The sequence below is a fragment of the Rhinatrema bivittatum genome, chromosome 1, assembly GCF_901001135.1.
Source record: "Rhinatrema bivittatum chromosome 1, aRhiBiv1.1, whole genome shotgun sequence".
Taxonomy (NCBI): domain Eukaryota; kingdom Metazoa; phylum Chordata; class Amphibia; order Gymnophiona; family Rhinatrematidae; genus Rhinatrema; species Rhinatrema bivittatum.
Genome location: NC_042615.1, coordinates 468290831 through 468309078, shown reverse-complemented (window position 1 = coordinate 468309078; position 18248 = coordinate 468290831).

Here is an 18248-nt window from a genome sequence, read left to right as displayed (position 1 = left end):
AGGAAAGAAGCAGTTTCTGATGAAATAGACAATCATTTAAGGGAAAGTTACAAGTGAGGATTGGAATATAGGTAAGTGTGGTGATGATGGTAATAATGACTAGGGTGAACTATTTTGAAAATTTTTTTAATTTAATTTAAATTTATTAAGAGGATAATATTTATTGGTGAAATAGACGTTAACATGTACAAGGTATGTGTTTTGATTTAAGGTTTCCTGTTATGCTGTGAATTGGGCAGTGAATTTGAAATAAGCGTGCTAAACTCAAGAAGAGGTTAAATGAAAATCAGTGTGTGAACAAAATCCCCTGAAGAAACCAACGGGTGAAACAGGAGCTTCCTGTCGGGATGCTATAAAAGAAATATTGATCTATAAACAGCAATTCAATAAGGAACATTAATTTCAAATGATCATTTAGAGGAAGCATGCTAATACAATTAAATAGGGTTTATAATAGTGAAAAGAAATCTTGTGCCAAATGTAGTTGGAATAGGGATACTTAGTAAATGAGGAGTATGTTTACATTGTAACTTAGGGAGTGTTGCAATATTGTTGTATTGTTAAAGTGTAACAAGTTTGTATTGTCAAATTTTAATATTTCATTGTTTGTATGAATGAGTCTGGTATGAATGGTTGATGTAATAAATGATGTTTTATGTTTTTTTAAAGGATTGTTAAAGAATAAAAATTGAAAATATTTAACTGTAACACACGGGTATATTGTTTGTAATACTTACTAGTGATAATACCTGTGGTAGACCCAGGATAGTCTTACTATATATTTGACCAGTTTGGAAAAGAGACAACTGAGGGGGGATATGATAGAGGTCTACAAATTATGAAAGGACTTGAACAGGTTAATGTAAATCGGTTATTTACTCTCTCCGATAATAGAAGGACTAGGGGGCGCTCCATGAAGTTAGCAAGTAGCTCATTTAAAAGAAATTGAAGAAAATTCTTTTTCACTCAGCAGCACATAGTTAAGCTCTGGAGTTCATTGCCAGAGGATGTGGCAATGAACTTTTTTAAACCCAGCGTTAGTGAAACTGGGTTTAAAAAAGGTTTGGATAAGTTCTTAGAGGAAAAATCCATAAACTGCTATTAATTAATAAGGAATAGTAGCTTGAGATTATTTAATGTTCAAGTGCTTGCCAGGTACTTGTGACTTGGATTATGCACTTTTGGAAACAGGATGCTGGGTTTGATGGACCCTTGGTCTGACCCAGTCATGGCATATCTTATGTTCTTATGGAAAATATATATAAGAAAGTCCTATTGTCTTAAAGTGTTCCAAAAAATACAAAAAATAGTGCGCGCGCAAGGGGGTGCACATTTGTGCAACTTGCGCACACCGAGCCCTGCGCGCGCTGCCCGTTCCCTCCGAGGCCGCTCCAAATAGTTGTCGCTTTTCCAAACTCCGAAATCGGAGCGGCCTCGGAGGGAACTTTCCTTCCGCCTCCCCCCACCTTCCCCTCCCTAACCCACCCCTCTGGCCCTATCTAAACCCCCCCTATCTTTGTTGCACAAGTTACGCCTTCTCGAAGCAGGCGTAACTTTGCGCGCGCCGGGCCGGCTGCCGCACGCCATGTTCCGGTCCGGGGGCTGGTCCGGAGGCCGTGGCCACGCCCCCGGGTCGAAACCACGGCCACGGCACCGCCCCTGGATGACGCGCCGACCGCGTCACACCCCCGACATGCCCCCTGATGACGCGCCGAATTCGTCACGACCCCCGAGAAGCCCACCCCAAGAAAGCCCTGGGACTTACGCGCATCCCGGGGCTTTGCGCGTGCCGGAAGCCTATGCAATATAGGCTAGGCGCGCGCAGAGGCATTTTAAAAGGGTTACGCGTTTACCTTATGCGCGTAACCCTTTTAAAATCCGGCCCTTTATGAACTACCAAGGAGACAGAACACTGTTACAAAATAAACTGATTATCAAAATCACAAAATGCCTAATTCTTACTGGTGTCCCATTCACACAGTTGTTGGAGTCTGGGTCGGACCATTTTAAAATATTAATATGGCTTGTGTTTACAAATATTCTACATTTGTTAAAATTCTGTGGATAATCCATTGCTATAATGCTGTAACACCGTGACAGCTCTTATCAGGTTTATTTACCAGTAATTGTCACATCAAGATGTGAGTATTTGAATTTTATACGACCTAATTTTAATACTTATGAAGTAAGATGTATGAGTTCTAGTATGATTTATGACTTATGATTATTCAACAGTGCCCAGTGCTTTTGATGCATTTCTTCCACCTGAAGAAGCCATCTGCGGTGAATCAATAAAATGCCTTTATTGGGGTTAGAAGAGATGTGCTTGCTTCAGGTGCATTGGTATAAGCTGGAGCATGAAGGATTGTCTTTGAGTTTGCCAATTTGCTTAACTCACAATTATTTGCATTTCTACAAAGGACTTTGCATCGCTGAGGACTTCTTGAAGAGTTTTTAGTGAAGAATGATTTGTGCCACATGAAGGGTGATTAGCCAGAAGGTCTTGATTGTGGAATTTAGGTATATGCAGCATTAGTTTGCAATTTTCTCTTATGATTTTGGTATTTTGTATTTATAAAATATTCATATATAGCAATTCATTAAATAGAAAAAGGTTTTCTGATAATTTGTTTCTTTGATAATCAGTTAATTTTGTTAGAATCAGTTTATTTTGTTAGTGTTCTGCCTCAGCAGTTCACAAAGAGGTCTATTTTAAGACCTGCACGTGCGCATCCATGTGCACGTGGTTCCTGGCGTACACACGTGGACGCGCCGATTTTATAATATACACGTGCCGAGGCGCATGTGTTATAAAATCTGATGGCCACGCGCATATGCACGTCAGATTTTAAAATCCAGCACGCATGAGCGGGCGGCCCCGTGACTCGCGCATGCAGGGGGGGGGGGGGGTGTGCGGGATTTTACAAAGACGCAAGTAGGACTTCCCCAGTTCCTCCCAGTCTGTTCCAATTAAGGCATATAAACCCCGTTATGTGCCAAAGTGCCAATTAAGGAGCAGACTGGGAGGGAACTTCCGTATACCCTTATCTTATGCTTCTACATTTTTTGCTTAAATGAAATTGGATGTTTATACTAATTAACTGTTAGAAATATTAAATTAGGTATTTATTTTATTATTTAGGGCTGGATTTTCTAAGATCGCACCTCTCATTAAATCCCGCGGTAACGGGGGTGGGGGACGAAGCGGGGGGTGGGCCTGCAAAAGCCGCCAGCGATCGCACCACTGCGGTGTTATTGCTGCCGGCTTTCGAACCCAAAAGTGCCACCGTGAAAGGTGGCGCTATTGGGAGCGTTACTGGCGGCGATAAGGGGTCTTACCTTTTTGCTGCCAGGGACGTTTCCGCGGCATCTGCCCCGACGCCGCCTCGACTCCTCCTCTTCCGGTCCTGAAGCCATCCCGACTCCGCCCCCTATCTAGCGAAAAGTCCCTTTTCGCGTGCGATAGGGATAGAAAATGACCCCCTTAGTTATTTATGTTGTCTATCCAGAAGAGGCTTTAGACAGCATGCAGCATAAACAACTATAGAATAAAACAAAGTACAAAAACACATATATTATACAATCTACAAAGTTCAGATTGTACAAAGAAGTCCATTGCATAAAGAGAATAAAAAAGCTCAAGTGGGCATTGCATATATAAATATACATATAAAAAACTCAAAAAGCCTAAAAAATATTACTGTTTAAAAACATAACTTCTTGGTGAAGCATATAATGCTCAACTATAGAAAATTCCATTTTAGAAGAAAATTTGCTTTTGTTTTTGTAGGGCTGCACAGTGGAAGAATAAACTTGGGTGCTATGGTTATCTGCTTGCTGTACATAAGCAGCAAGCAAATGTTCCTTTTACAGCAAAGGCTCTTTACTAGTTCTGAAAAAGATATTTTGGATTGAAGAGCACAAAACCAATATTCTGACTTGTGTGATGATTTGTTCAGCTTGTGTGGAAAAGGGGCTTAATTGATCTGTGCAAACCCTTGAAGAGAAGAGATAGAGCTCTAGAAGCACCGAGATACCAAATTAAAAGTGGATTATAAAATCCTGCAGTTTAGTCACGGTTATATAAACCTTCAAGTTTATTGCTAAGTCAATCTGCAATATGTGGAAAGAAAAAAAAGTGTGTAGAATGTTTGTTATTTATGGCTGAAGTTTTTTTTTTGTCAAGCCTCATGTTTTACGGTTTGTAATTGCCATTAATATTAAAATATATAAACAGGTGAAGAAAGGGCAAACTCTTGCATCTGAATTTCTGCTGCAGGCCAGTTAATCAACTTGTACTCAAAGAAGGGAAGAACCACAGGGCTGAAGAGGAAATGCTGCATGGTTAGTAAACTGGGGAGGGAAAGTAATCATTTCTGTTGAAATAAGATGTTTGTGGTAGAGGCAGTCTCATTTTCACATGCATATAAAAAAAAAAAGATATCTTTTTTAAACTAGATGTGTTCCTTGAAACCAAAATCTAAATGTAATTTTTTTTCTTTGATAGCTGTGCAACATCTATCTTGAAAATGTGACACATCAGTAGATATTTCCATAAAAATAACTCTTTGCTTCTCCATTTCTTAATCAGTTTCATTTTGCTCACAGTCCTAGCTCTTTTATTTGAATGTACCAAAAATTAAAGGCTTGTAAGCATTATGCAGGGGGCCATTTTGTTTGTCCCATTATTATCAATCAATCGTCTCCCATTTATTATTTATTTTAGATAGGTTTCTCCCAGTTTTTATGAGGTTTCAGCTTACAGAACAAGAATATTCAGAGGCTGACAAAACTGTTTTCAGTGCTGTCAGGTGAAAAAAACCCAAAATAAAACTGAGGCACACAGAAGATAGAGCTACCATAGATGCTTCACTAGGGCCAGATTTAGACCCAAGCTACCTATGCTTCAGCTTGTGGCTCTCTAGGTACACAAAAATTACTAAATTTCTTTGATAATGCTATGGAGCCTCTTAAACTTGATATACAGTAGCTAACGGCCTTAATATTCTTAATCTGGCTTTGAACTTCACGAACACCCTTCAGTCTGACCCATCCATAAAGACTTGATCACCTTCACATACAGGTGTTAAAACTTCACATCTGATATAACACTATTAGATATAATCTTGGGAAGCCAAATGGAAAATCTGTTCCTTGTTTGAGGCATGAGCATTGTGTGAGGCCACGGAAGAAACTGTTTCAGAGAGATGTATTTTGTAACTTGCTAGAAAAGCTCTTGCAACATCATAATAATATGGGGATGCTTGATGTAATAGCAAGCCCCTGGGTTTTGTAGAATGTTGATGCTTTGGGTATATTTATGTGGGGAATGAGTGGGCTGCAGTGTTATATAATTTTTGTATATGTTCTTGTATATGTGGGTTTTTAAATGATTTATGTATTTTGGTTACTATGTGTTGTTGTTTTTTGGGAGGTGGGATAGGATGGGTGAAAACTGATTGTAATATGTTACTTTTGTATGCTTGGGGTATGAGGGTTTTTATGTGTTATATGTATATATCATGGAAATATTGAATATATTAACATTTTATGCTTTCTGTGTAGGCTGTTTTTTGTAAGATTGTGTTATAATTTATGTTACGGTTATGTAAATTTATACACTATTCCCCTTATTTTGATTACTTTAAAATTCACCTGCCAGAAACCTCCACTGAGAACATAATACGTGTCATACCGGATCAGACCAAGGTCCATCCGTCCCAACATTTTGTCTCCAGCAGTGGCCAGTTTAGGTTTCAAGTTACCCAGCAGATCCCCAATAGCTGATCTATTTCTTATATCTCACTTCCAAGGATAAGTGCTGGGTTTCTCAAATCTATCTGGTTAATAACTGTTTAAGCACTTTAACTTAGGAACTTGTCCAATCTTTTTATGAATCTCATTATGATATTTGCCTTGGCCACATCTTCCTGCAACAGATTCCATAGCTTGATTGTGCACGGAGTGAAAAATCCTTCTTACAATGTGTTTCATATCTGCTGGTTGCTAGTTTTATGGCTTGTCCCCTAGTACTAGTATTGTTTGAAAGGGTAAATAACCATTTCCTATTGACCCATTCCACCTCACTCATGATTTTACAAATTTCAATCATATCCCATCTATGTTATCTCTTTTCCAAGCTGAAGAACCTTTCTCCATAAAGGAGCTTTTCCATCCCCTTTATAATTTTATTGTGCTGTGGGTTTGGGCTGCAGCAAGGCTGTGGTGAACACCACCTCCAGGAGTGGCACAGGAACTCTGGAGCTGAGTGCTGGTAAGAGTAGAACTGGAACACAGGAACAGTGTGCAGGTAGGAGTGCAGTAGAACAACTGGAGCAGATGAGCTGGGTGCGGGTAAGTGTGCTAGAACACAGGAACAGGGTGCAGGTAATGGTGGAACTGAATGCAGGTAGGAGTGCACTGGAACAACTGGAACAGACTGGAGCTGGGTGCAGGTAAGCATGGAACTGGAACAGGGACTGGGCAAGACAGGACAAACTAGGACAAGGACTACACAGAACATGGAACATAGAATGCCCAAAGGCAGCATAGGCAAGAAAGGCCCTGAGGGGCAAGGCAGAGAGAGGCCTAAAAACAGGGAGAGACCTAGGAGTTTCAGGGCTAGGCCAGAGGCTAGGAAACAGAAGAGACCTGGGAGTCTCATGCAGGCCTAACAAGACAGAAGGCCGGGGGCCACAAGATAGGCAAGGGAACCAGGAAACAGAAGGCCTAAGGCCAAGGAACAAGGCTCAAAGAAACAAGAGTCAGAATGCCCAGAGGCCACACAGAGTGACAAGGAAAGGCCTTAGAAGCCACAGAGCGAGAGGACTCAATGCCAAAGCACTGAGGCATGGGAGAGGCAGGATTAAGCAGGGCAGGTGTGGTGCAGGCAGGAGAAGAGGGGCTTGGCCAGCCAGGGGCGAGAGCTCATGGAGATCCTCTGGTGGCGCAGAGGCTGTAGGACAGGTGGAGGCCCGGGACCAAAGACATGCTGGTAGCTTGGAGCCAGACTAACTGGGGTCCTCTGGTAGAGGGGAGGCTGTGCAACGGCTAGAAACGCAACATATTGCTCTTCTCTGTACCTTTTCTATGTCTGCTATGTCTTTTTTTTGAGATGGGGCAACCAGAACGGCACACAACGCTCAAAATGCAGACGCACTATGGATCTATACAAAGGCATTATGATATTCTCGGTTTTGTTCTCTATTACTTTGCTATTCATCTTTTTACTGCTGCCGTGCACTGAACCGAAGATTTCAAGGTATTGTCCACAAAGACTTCAAGGTCCTTTTCCACTGTGGTGACTCCTAAGACAGAACTCAGTAGTTGGGATTTTTTTTCTCCCTATGTTCATTACTTTGCACTTGTCCAATTGAATTGCATCTACCTTTTAGAAACCCAGTCTCCTAGTTTCACAAGGTTCATTTGCTGTTATTTTAATGGCTTGAAACAATTTTGTGACATTTACAAATTTTGGGGCCAATTCAATATGACAGTGGCGTAGCTAGACAATTTGACGCCCGGGGCAAGAGACTTCTTCGGCGCCCCCTCTTTCTTCAAACTATCAGTCGTATGATTATTCATGTGGGAGATATGGAACCGAAAGACACCCTTAGTCAACTTCCCTTTTAAATGGGAAGATTCCAGTCTTAGTCATTTAAAAATATACATTTTCTAACTTTAATCTTTCATCCAACTTTTCAAAAGTTGCACTACCAGCACAAAAGTTTTTTTTAAACTAGCAGATTCCTCTCTCACATACATACCGTATACATACACACAGAAGCCCCATTCCTTTCTCACATACACACAGAAGCACCCTTCCGATCCAAGGTTGAACAGCTGGTCTCCGGCGGTTAGCAGCACCGGTGTTCACTTCTTCGGCCCCCGCCGGCCTCAATTTTAATTTCTTCGGCCTCCGCCGGAGACAGCCGGCCCCCGAAGGTCGGCAGGGGCCGAAGAAATTAAAATCGAGGCTGGCGGGGGCCGAAGAAAAGAAGATAGGTGCTGCCCAGCCAGCTTCCGCTTGAGGCTGGCTGGGAGGCGCCCATCTTCTTTGCTTCGGCCTCCGCCACTGGCCTCGATTTTAATGTATTCGGCCCCCGCCGACCTTCGGGGGCCGGCTGTCTCCGGCGGAGGCCGAAGAAATTAAAATCAAAGCCGGCGGAGGCCGAAGAAAAGAAGATGGGCGCCGCCCAGTCAGTCCCTGCTTGAGGCTGGCTGGGAGGCGCCCATCTTCTTTTCTTCGGCCGCCGCCGGCCTCAATTTTAATTTCTCCGGTGGGGGCCTGGCTGGGAGGTTCCCATCTTCATTTCTTCGGGCCGCGCTGGCTGATCTTCTTTTCTTCGGCCCCCGCCGGCCTCGATTTGTATTTCTTCGGCCCCTACTGGCTTGGCCTCCGGCAAGGGCTGACTGGAAGGCGCTGAGGCTGGGCTGAGGAAGAGCCACGCGGTCGAGACCACGTGACCAGGTAGACCGGCCCACCGGGGGATGCCCGATCCCCCGATAGGTCAAGCCGCCCCTGAGCGTATCCCTCACGCGTTTTGGCGCCCCCTTAGACCCGGCGCCCGGGGCGGCCGCCCACCCCTCGCTACGCCACTGCAATATGCTGCGCTGAGCCCAGCACACTGTTAACGTGTAACTAGATGCGGGTAAAATAAGCACTAATTAATCCCCTAATGCAATAAGGGGATTAGCACCTATTTAACGCGCGTCTAACGCGGACTGAATTCAATAGCGCTCTTCACATGCAAATGCATGTGAATGAGGCTATTAGGCAAGCATTCACGCCCAATGCAAAAATAAAAATGTGCGTGTCTGGCGCACATTTAACTGTCATCTATTAATGCCTGCCAGGAGCAGGCGTTAATAGATGTGCACATCAAAAAAAGAATAAAAATTAAAGAAATAAAAAAAAATAAAATTGACGATCCTGCCCATCACAAAAACCGACGCCAAGTTTAACGGCATTGGTTTTCATGACCGCCGTACGGCAGTAAGGGAAACCAACACCATAAACCTGACTATAGTCAGCTCGCCCGTTCCCAGCTACAATTACTACTCTGCGCCTTGGCTGGATGTCGGCATCGTTCCCAGGCGAGGGGCTCAGCGGAGAGGAAAAGGCATTGGGTACTTTGAGGGGTGTGGGGGATGAGGGGTGTAGGGGTTCGGCAGGCAGAGTAGAGGCTTTTCTCGTCACTGCTTACTCGGAGGCCACCGGGCTAGCTGCAGAGGTGGAGGCGGGGTCAGTCAGCGCTCCTGCTCAGCGGTTTCCCCTCGCTTCCTCCTGCTGTGTTCCGTAGTGGGTAAACGCATCCTTCTCCCGAGTCCGTGCTGTGCAACTCCGTCCGTCCGTCTGTGTCTCTCTCTCGCTCTCGGCACTGGCAGTGCAGCAATGGCTGTGTCTGGGTGTCAAGCCCTTGCAGAAGCACGGGCCAATTGCCTGGCAGGTCTCTATTTTCTTTGGTACTAACGCCGGGTTTGTTGGCGTTGGTTTCCCTTACTGCCGTGCGGCGGTCACAAAAACCGATGCCGGGTTTATCGATGTCAGTTTTTGTGACCGCCGTACGGCAGTAAGGGAAACTGACGCAGATAAACCTGGCATTGGTTTTAGTCACTAAAAACCAATGCCGGATTTATCGGCGTCGGTTTTCGTGACCGGCGTACGGCATTCATGAAAACTGTCTGGGTTTGTGTTAGCAAGGATGCGCTAAGGGTCGCAAGCGACCCTAGTGCATCCTTGCTAACGCGACCCCCTAATTTAAATATTGCATGGCGCCCCCCTTTGGGGCGCCATGCGCGCATTAAGAGAGCGGGCACTGACTGTTCAGCGCCCGCTTTCTACGCGCCTTTAGTGCATCGGCCCCTTTGTTACCTTGCTCATCGTTCCTTTCTCCAGATTATTTATAAATATACTAAATAGCACAGATTCCAATATAGACCCCGGGGCACTCCATGAATGATCTTTCAATATTTGGAAAACTGAACATTTAGTCTTACCCTCAGTTTGCTGTCTTTAGCCAGTTATCAATCCACAACAGGACACTGCATCCAATCCCATGCCCTCCCAATTCCCTGAGGAGTCTCTCATAAGGAACTTTGTCCAATGCCTTCTGAAAATCCAGATATACTATATCAACTAGCTCACCTTTGTCCACATGTTTATTTACACCCTTAAAAAAAAATCTAATATATTTGTATGGCAAGACTTCCCTTTGCAAAAATCATGTTGACTTTCCCCTATTAAACCATGTCTATTTATATAGTAAGTAATTTTGTCTTGAAGAGTAACTTCTACCATTTTGCCTGGCACAGACATCAGGCTCACCAGTCTATAGTTTTCCGGATCACCCCTGGAGCCCTTTTTAAAAACTAGCATCTCGTTGTCCATCCTCCAGTCATCTGGTACTGTGGCTGTTTTAAATGATAGGCTGCAAATTACCAGAAACAGGTCTGCAATTTCATTTTTTAGTTCCTTCAGAACTCTGGGGTGAATACCATCTGGACTCGATGATTTGTTATTCTTTCATCTGTCAATCTGAGTTATTACATCCTCCAGTTTCATTCTAGCCACTCGGAGTCATCACCATCAAAAAATGTTTACAGTGTGGGTATGATTCAGATGTCCTCCTCAGTAAAGACAGGGACAAAGAATTCATTTAGTTGTTCTGCTATTTCCTTCTCCTCCTGTTCACCTCTATTATCCCTTGGTCATCTCGTGGCCAAACTGAGACTCTTCCTTTTTAACCTTGGAAATTCTATCCATAAGGATTTCAGATTGCCTGCAAAACTTGTATCCTGCTTGTTTCTATGCTATCCTTAATATATAGTGCCAACCCCTACCAATTTTATCTGCCCTGTCATGTCGATATAATTTATACTCTGGTATCCCAGTGTCCCACTGGTTATCCTTCTTCCTTCAAGCCTCCATCAAGATATGTCTATAATCTTCCTTTAGTGCCATACATTGCGTCTTATTTTTCAGACTTCTGACATTTGCATAAAGACATTTTAAAGTATTTTTACTTTTTTTTCTATTTTTATATGTACTCACAACCTGCTTATTATCAGATGCTACAGGCAGTTTGGAGTCATTTTTAGCTGTAAGCTCTGTATTTAAATACATATGGATTTTTCAGCTTTCATAACCATCTATCAGGACATTCTATCTTGGTTTGCCAGTATCCTTTGAAGATATCTCCTTCTGAAATATAAACGCTGCTCCAAGTATATTTACTCCATTTCATAAGAATATAGAAATGCCATGCTGGTTCAGATCAAGGTCCATCAAGCCTAGCATCCTGTCTTCAATAGTGACAAGTCTGGATTACAAGTACTCAGCCGATACCCAAAAGTAGATCATCTTTCTTGTTTCTTCCTCCCAGCAGTGCCAACTTGAAGATTTTGATGCCTATAAGTGCTATAGTGGTGCCCCTACTACCCTAAAGCAAGTGGAAGCAGGCTGCTCTAGTTATTTGGCACCTTCAAAATTTGGCACCCTAGGTAGTTGCCTATGTTGTCTGTATCTAAATCCATTCTTCTCCCAGGAATGACAATAGCTTTCTTTAGTCTACCTGACTGATAATGTTGTATGGACTTTTCTTCCAGGAACTTGTCTTAAACCTCTTTTAAATCTCGTTATGCTAGTTGCTTTGACCATATCCTCTGAAAACTGTTTCCACAGCTTGACTGTGCACTGAATGAATAAGTACTTTCTATGATCTATTTATTTAGTTATTTATTTAAGAAATGTTTTAATTCTTAAAAAAAAAAAAAAAGCAGAATTAGAAAACTGATAAAGCAAATGAAACAGTTCCTTTATGAAGCAAGGTCAAACAGATTAGGGTTTTTCAGAATAGCGAAGAGATGACCAAGAGGAGATATAATAAGATTTACAAAATCATGAGTGGGGTAGAGCAGGTGGATGGATAGGGAATGTTAATTTACCCTTTTAAAAGGGTTTTGGACAAGTTCCTGGAGGAAAAGTCCATAAACCATTTTTAGAGGTAGATTTAGGAAAGACACCATTTATCCTTGGGAGTGAGCAACAAAGAATAAATCTATTCTTTGAGATCCTGCTGGCTACTTCTGGGATTGGCCACTGTTATTTTAAGGATTCCATTCCCCTTCTGGTCTCCGAGTTCAGCATGATGATCTGACATCCGTTCCCATCTCCAGGGGAGCTTGGAGTTTCATGGCAGCTTGGCGGGTTGAGCAGCCTTTTTGGTTAGGGCCGCTCTCAGGCTTTGCTTAGATGCTGTGTGGTGGGCCACAGTGGCGATTGCACGCTTTTCTACGCACGTCTGCCATGAAACAGTGTCTGATGCTTGCGCGCTCGGGTGTATGCTCAGATGGGTGCTTAGGTGGGTGCTTAGGTAGGTGTCTACCTGGACCATGTATTGGGCGCCTACATTTTCGGCATCCGTAGAATGCAGTTATTGGCCAGAGCTTGTTTTTTGAGTGCTCTGTCCAGACTTGCTTGTGCTGGCACGCAGGTGGGTGCACAATCGTCAGACATTTTTGGGAGCATGCTGCTAGCAGGTGTTTACCCATGGCACTGATAGCAAAAAAGCCTGAGCGACTTACCCTTTGTGCTGCTTGCCATATTCGGGCATCACAGCCTGGCATCCTCTCTAACTTGTCAGTGCTGCTTGGAGGCTCAGGGAGAGATGTCTCCGACTGATTTAGCTGAGTCTGGCCCTTCCCAGCATGATGTGGGAATGTGCCTGGAGGGGGAACTGCCAGAGGTTTTGCCTGGTTTTGGGGCTCCCCTAACTGTTTCATCAGAAGGGGAAGTCAACTCAGTGGACCGACGCCCCCTGGTTTGGTATGGATCCTTTTGCCTTTTCTTGGGTGGAATTTTTTTCAAGGGCTGCAGACCTTTCTTTAGGCGCAGTCAGCGGCCCCAGCTAAACCTAAAAGTTCAGGATCGCAGGCTGCGGATCTCCGTACACCTGGTACCACGGGTAAGCATCGGAGTGTGGCTAGACCTGCTGCAGGTCACCCTGATAGGGACCCAGATGGCACAGATGATGAAGGCGATCCTTACTCCCTGGAGGATGGGGAAATGTCTCTGGGGTTGGAGCCATATAGAACAAATGTTGCGTTTTTTCATAGAGATGAATTACCAGCTCTGATCTCCTAGACATTGAAGATGCTGGGGGTGCCGGGTGCTGATTCCATGTCTGAGCCAAAAAAAAAATCCCATTTTAATTTCTTTGTGTAAAGCATCATGTTTCTTCCCCATTGTGGATGCTATTCAAGAATTGATTAATCTTGAATGGGGCGCCCCGGAAACTAATTTTAATGGGGGATGAGCCTTGGAAGTGCTGTTCTCCCGTGATTCTGCCTCTCTTGAGGATGGTGAAATTCCCCTGGATTAAAACCATATGGAACTATGTTGTGATTCTTTCATAGAGATGAACTGCCAGCTCTGATTTCCCAGACCTTGAAAATTGCTTGGAGTTCCTGGGGCAAATTCAGTGTCTGAGTCAAAGAGAAATCCAATTTTGGTTTCCTTGCGTAAAGCCTCTTATTTTTTTTCTCCATGATGGAGGCCATTCAAGAATTAATTGATCTTGAGTGGGGTGCCCCAGAGGCTATTTTCAAAGGGGATCATATTTTGGAAGGCCTGTACCCTCTGGATCCAGTGATAAGAGAGAGCTTATGTTTTTCCCAAGATGGAAATGCACTTGTGTATGCAGTCTACAAGTGGATCACTATTCCCATGGAAGGAGAAGCAGCCTTGAAAGATGCTCAAGCTAAACAGATTGAGACTATCCTTAAATGAGCATTTGAAGCAATGGCAATTACTTTGTAGATCGCTTCTTTTTGTTCCTTGGTGGCTCGCTCTTGTTTGCTTCTCTCCCAGGAGGCTGATGAATCTGGGGTAAACTCCAGAGCAGTTGTGGAACCAGCTGTTGCCTTCTTGGTGAGGCAGGCTATGATTTGTCCGCACTTCAGCCAGAGGGGTGACTTTGATAGTAGCGGTCAGGCATCAGTTATGGTTGAAACATTTTTTGGCTGATGAAACCTCCAAAGCTAACCTTACCAAATTGCCCCTTAATGGCTTGCTTTTGTTTGATTGTGAGTTGGAGAAACTGGCCAGTAAGTGGTGTGAATCTCTGGTTCCTCATTTTCTGGAGGATAAGAAGCAGGCACAGCACTCCCTTCACATGAGAGGGCATGCTAGAGGATCCAAGAGTTTTTGACAATGTAGAGGAACGACCTTCAGAGGACTTGACCCTTTGGTGGGTCTCAGTCCTTTTGTCTCTGACAACCCAGTAGAGGTGCATGGTCAGGTAGTGGAACCTCCTGAGCCTCCCAATGAAGGTTTGTTGGCCCATCCCCGGGATCAGGAGATAGGGGGATGCTTTTTTCTCTCTTATCAGAGGTGGGTCGAAATCTCATTGGATCATTGGAGGTGATATGAGAGGAATATGCACTGGGGTTTTGCAGTGTTCCTCGGGACATGTTCATGGTGTCTGTCTGCCACTCACCACAAAAAAAAAAAAAAAAAAGCAGGCAGTGGAAACTGCATTGGCAAGGCTCCTCAGTATGAGGGCTGTGGTCCCAGTGCCCATGTCTCAAGAAAATATGGGGTGATTTTCAATTATTTCATTGAGCCAAAGAAGGAAGGCTCTTTTTGTCCCATCTCAGACCTCAAAGGCTTCAATCGTCAACTGCAAGTGATGCATTTTTGCATGAAGACATTGCACTCTGTGATAATGGTCATGCAGTCGGGGGAACTTCTTACATCTATGGATCTGTCAGAGGCATATCTGTGGTTCGCAGTTCTGGGATGCCACTTTCAGTTTTGAGTGCTGCCCTTGGTCTGACCACTGCTCCCAGAACCTGTTCCAAGGTAATGATGGTAGTTGTGGCATAGTTGAGAGAGGGTGGACTCCTAGTACACCCGTATTTGGCTGACTAGCTGATTCATGCCAAGTCACTGGAAGAGAGCTGCCTGGTGATTTGCAAGGTGATTTCCCTGTTGCGGGAGCTTGACCGGGTGTTAAACCTAGCCAAGAGCAGTCTTCAGCCTACTCAGTTGCTGGAATATCTGGGGGTTCAGTTCGACATGAAGCAGGCAAGGTGTTCCTGCTGGAAGCTTGAATTCAGAAGTTGCTAGCTCAACTCTGTTGTTGAACACTGCGCCGACTGTATGATTTTAATTTCTGGTCCTTGGCTTAATGGTGGCGACCCTGGAAGTGGTGCCACGGGTGTGAGGGTGCATATGCATCCTCTTCAGTGCTCCTTGCTGTCTCAGTGGAATCTGCAGTGTTAGAACTATTCAATTCGGCTCCACCTGCTGATGGAGGTCTTCTCCCAACTGCAGTGGTAGCTGCAGATGGGTCATCTACAGAAGTGAATTCGCTATCCCCTCCGGACTGGCTAGTTCTGACAACAGATGCGAGTCTCCTTCATTGGGGAGCTCAACATTAGGAGCTGATGGTGCAAGGACACTGAAGACAAGTTGCTGTATGCCTTTCCTCCATGCTTATGTTGGGCAGATTGATTTGGAGGATTGAATGCCACAGAGGGACGGTGCTCGTGGTTGCTCCAGATTGGCCCAGGAGACCTTGGCATGCAGATCTGTGGAGGTTCCTGGTGAATTTGCCTTTTCAACTTCCAGCGCACAGGAACCTGTTGCAGCAGGGACCTGTCCTTCACAAAGATCCAACTTGATTTTGTCTTACATTATGGCACTTGACAGGGCTCACTTGCTGCAATGTGGATACTCTGCGGCAGTAATCTCCGCCTTCCTAAGAGCTAGAAAGTTTTCCATTTCTTTGGCCTATATGCAGATTTGGAGAGTGTTTGCCTGGCGTGAAGATCGCTGTACTCTTCCTTGTACAGTCAAGATATTGTTCATTTTGGAGTTTTTACAGGATGGCTTGAATAAAGGCCCTTTATTTCTTAATTGTATAAGTAACTGCTCTTGCCTGTTTCAGGGGTCTGGTCAATGGTGGATCCTTGTTGGCTCATTCGGATGTGGTCTGTTTTCTGAAAGAAGAACATCTTCGTCCTCCTTTGTGTTTCAGGTGCCCCTATGGAGTCTAAATTTGGTTTTGGATTTTTTGGTAGGCCCTACGTTTCAACCGCTATGTACTCTGTCTTGCAGTTTCTGACCTTGACAATAGTGTTCCTTGAGGCAAATTGTTCTGCGTGTAGGGTTTCCAAGCTGCAGACCTTGTCTTGCCAGGAGCTGTTTCTCTTTTTACTTAAAGTGGTTTCTGAGTTTCAGTTGAACCAGTCCGTATTCCTGCCATCTCTGGTCAGGGAGAGAGATGTAGAAGAGTTCATCTGTTGTGGCCCTTGGATTTCAAGTGGCATATTGTCAGGTATCTGGAGGTCACTGGGCCTTTGCATAGGTTGGATCGCCTGTTTGTCCTTCATGGCAGTACTAGACAGGGAGATCCAGTCTCATGGGATGCAATAGCTCGCTGGATTTAGGAGATAGTCATGTCCGCATATGTGGATGCTGGAAGCCAGTACCTAGTCTGGTTCGGGCTCATTCCACTTGAACTCAGGCAGTGTCATGGGCAGAAGTTAGATTGTTGTCTCCCATCGACATTTGCCGAGCTGCAACGTGGTCCTCTTTACACACCTTTCCAGGTATATTATAGTCTGGATGTGCAAGCCCGGGAGGATACAGCTTGCACAGGCGGTTTTGACTGGGCCATGGGCAGCCCCCCGCCCTATTCAGGAGTAGCTTGGGTTCATCCTTCTTGTTCTAGATTCATCTGACTTGACGTTAAGAAATGAGAAATTACTACTTACCTGATAATTTCCTTTTCATTAGGACTCGGATGAATCCAGCTTTCCTCCCTTGGCTGCTGTATGATTGCATAATGATCCTCCTGTGTGCCTACATGTTACAGGGATTACTGATAAGTGTTACTCCAGTCCCAAAACTAATGTCATTACATTCTTGTCTGAGCTCAATGTTGCCTGTTGGCTGATTGTTAAGTTTATGTTTATGTGGACCCAATGATAGAAAGACAGCCTTACCTGAGCACAAGCCAAGGTCGGATGCCAGCGAGAAGGGGAAGGATGCAGATCCAGCCAGAGTGAAGTCAGAGCTGGTGTCTTCCCTGAATCCCAGTACAAGTAGAGACAGACTGGAGGTAGCAGAGTCCGAGACAATCCGGTTCACAGGCAGGTAGCAAGCAAGAGAAATCCAAATCCTAGGTCCAAGAGTTTCCTGGTTTTTGAGGGCAATACTTACCATAATGACTGTTACCTGTGCAGTAGAGGCATAAGTTTTGTTGTCATCGTCTTTGTCGTTCCTCTGAAGAAATCCTGAATCAGTCAATATGCATGGGTTCTTCCTGTTGCGACCGTCACTTCCTGTCAGCTTCACTCCGCCTACCTTTCCTTTTTTGCGGCTCCTCCTGCTCTAAACGGACATCTGGCTGCCGCGGCGTCCGCCTGCCGTTCTCTCCAGCGTACTCAGAATGGCTTGGGCGCTGCCTCCCGCCATGTTCTTCAGGTACCTTAGGGCGCGCGTGCCACATGGCCCTTATTCTTATTTCCTCATTGGCGCATTCCTCAGGGGCATCCCCCTGTGATGACGTCACGCTGCCCGGATATTTAAGCCTACAGTTTATTGCTAGCCGTTGAGTTAGCAAGGGGGAATTCTTACGGATGGGATTCGCTCTCCGTACCCAGCTACACTGCCTTTCCAACTTCCATTGGACTCTTTCTGCTAACGGGGTACCCGCTCCTCGGGGGCCTCTTTTGCTTCTTTCAGGTCGCTATCAGGTAACTGGTACTCGCTCCTCGAGGGCCCATGTTCTCTGACTCAGTGCCTGCATCTATCTCCTCTTCTACTTGGAAGAATTCGCTACAGACACCATCAGTGAGTACTATTATCATCTACTACTCAGAGCTGTCTCCCTGGAATCAGGTACTCGCTCCTCGAGGGCCTGCCTCCATTCCAGCACCAGTGCCATCTCCTATGTGGAACCGCTGTGTGAGTACTTTGCCAACGAGTCTATCTGCTTCCTCGCTCCTCGAGTGCCAGCTCTCCCTATCTCAGGGCTTCTCCATATTTGGGACTCTGTGAATGTTCTATTGTACTCACTTTCTTAGTTCTCTCAACTACAGCACTGCTACCGGAGGAACCGCTGTTCCAGCGTCCTGGGGAATACTAGCCCAGCCGGGCTACATCTTCTACTCACTACTGCTACCTCTGTTGGCTTCTCAAATTGTCTAAATAAAGATATAACCTCTGTTTGTGTGTC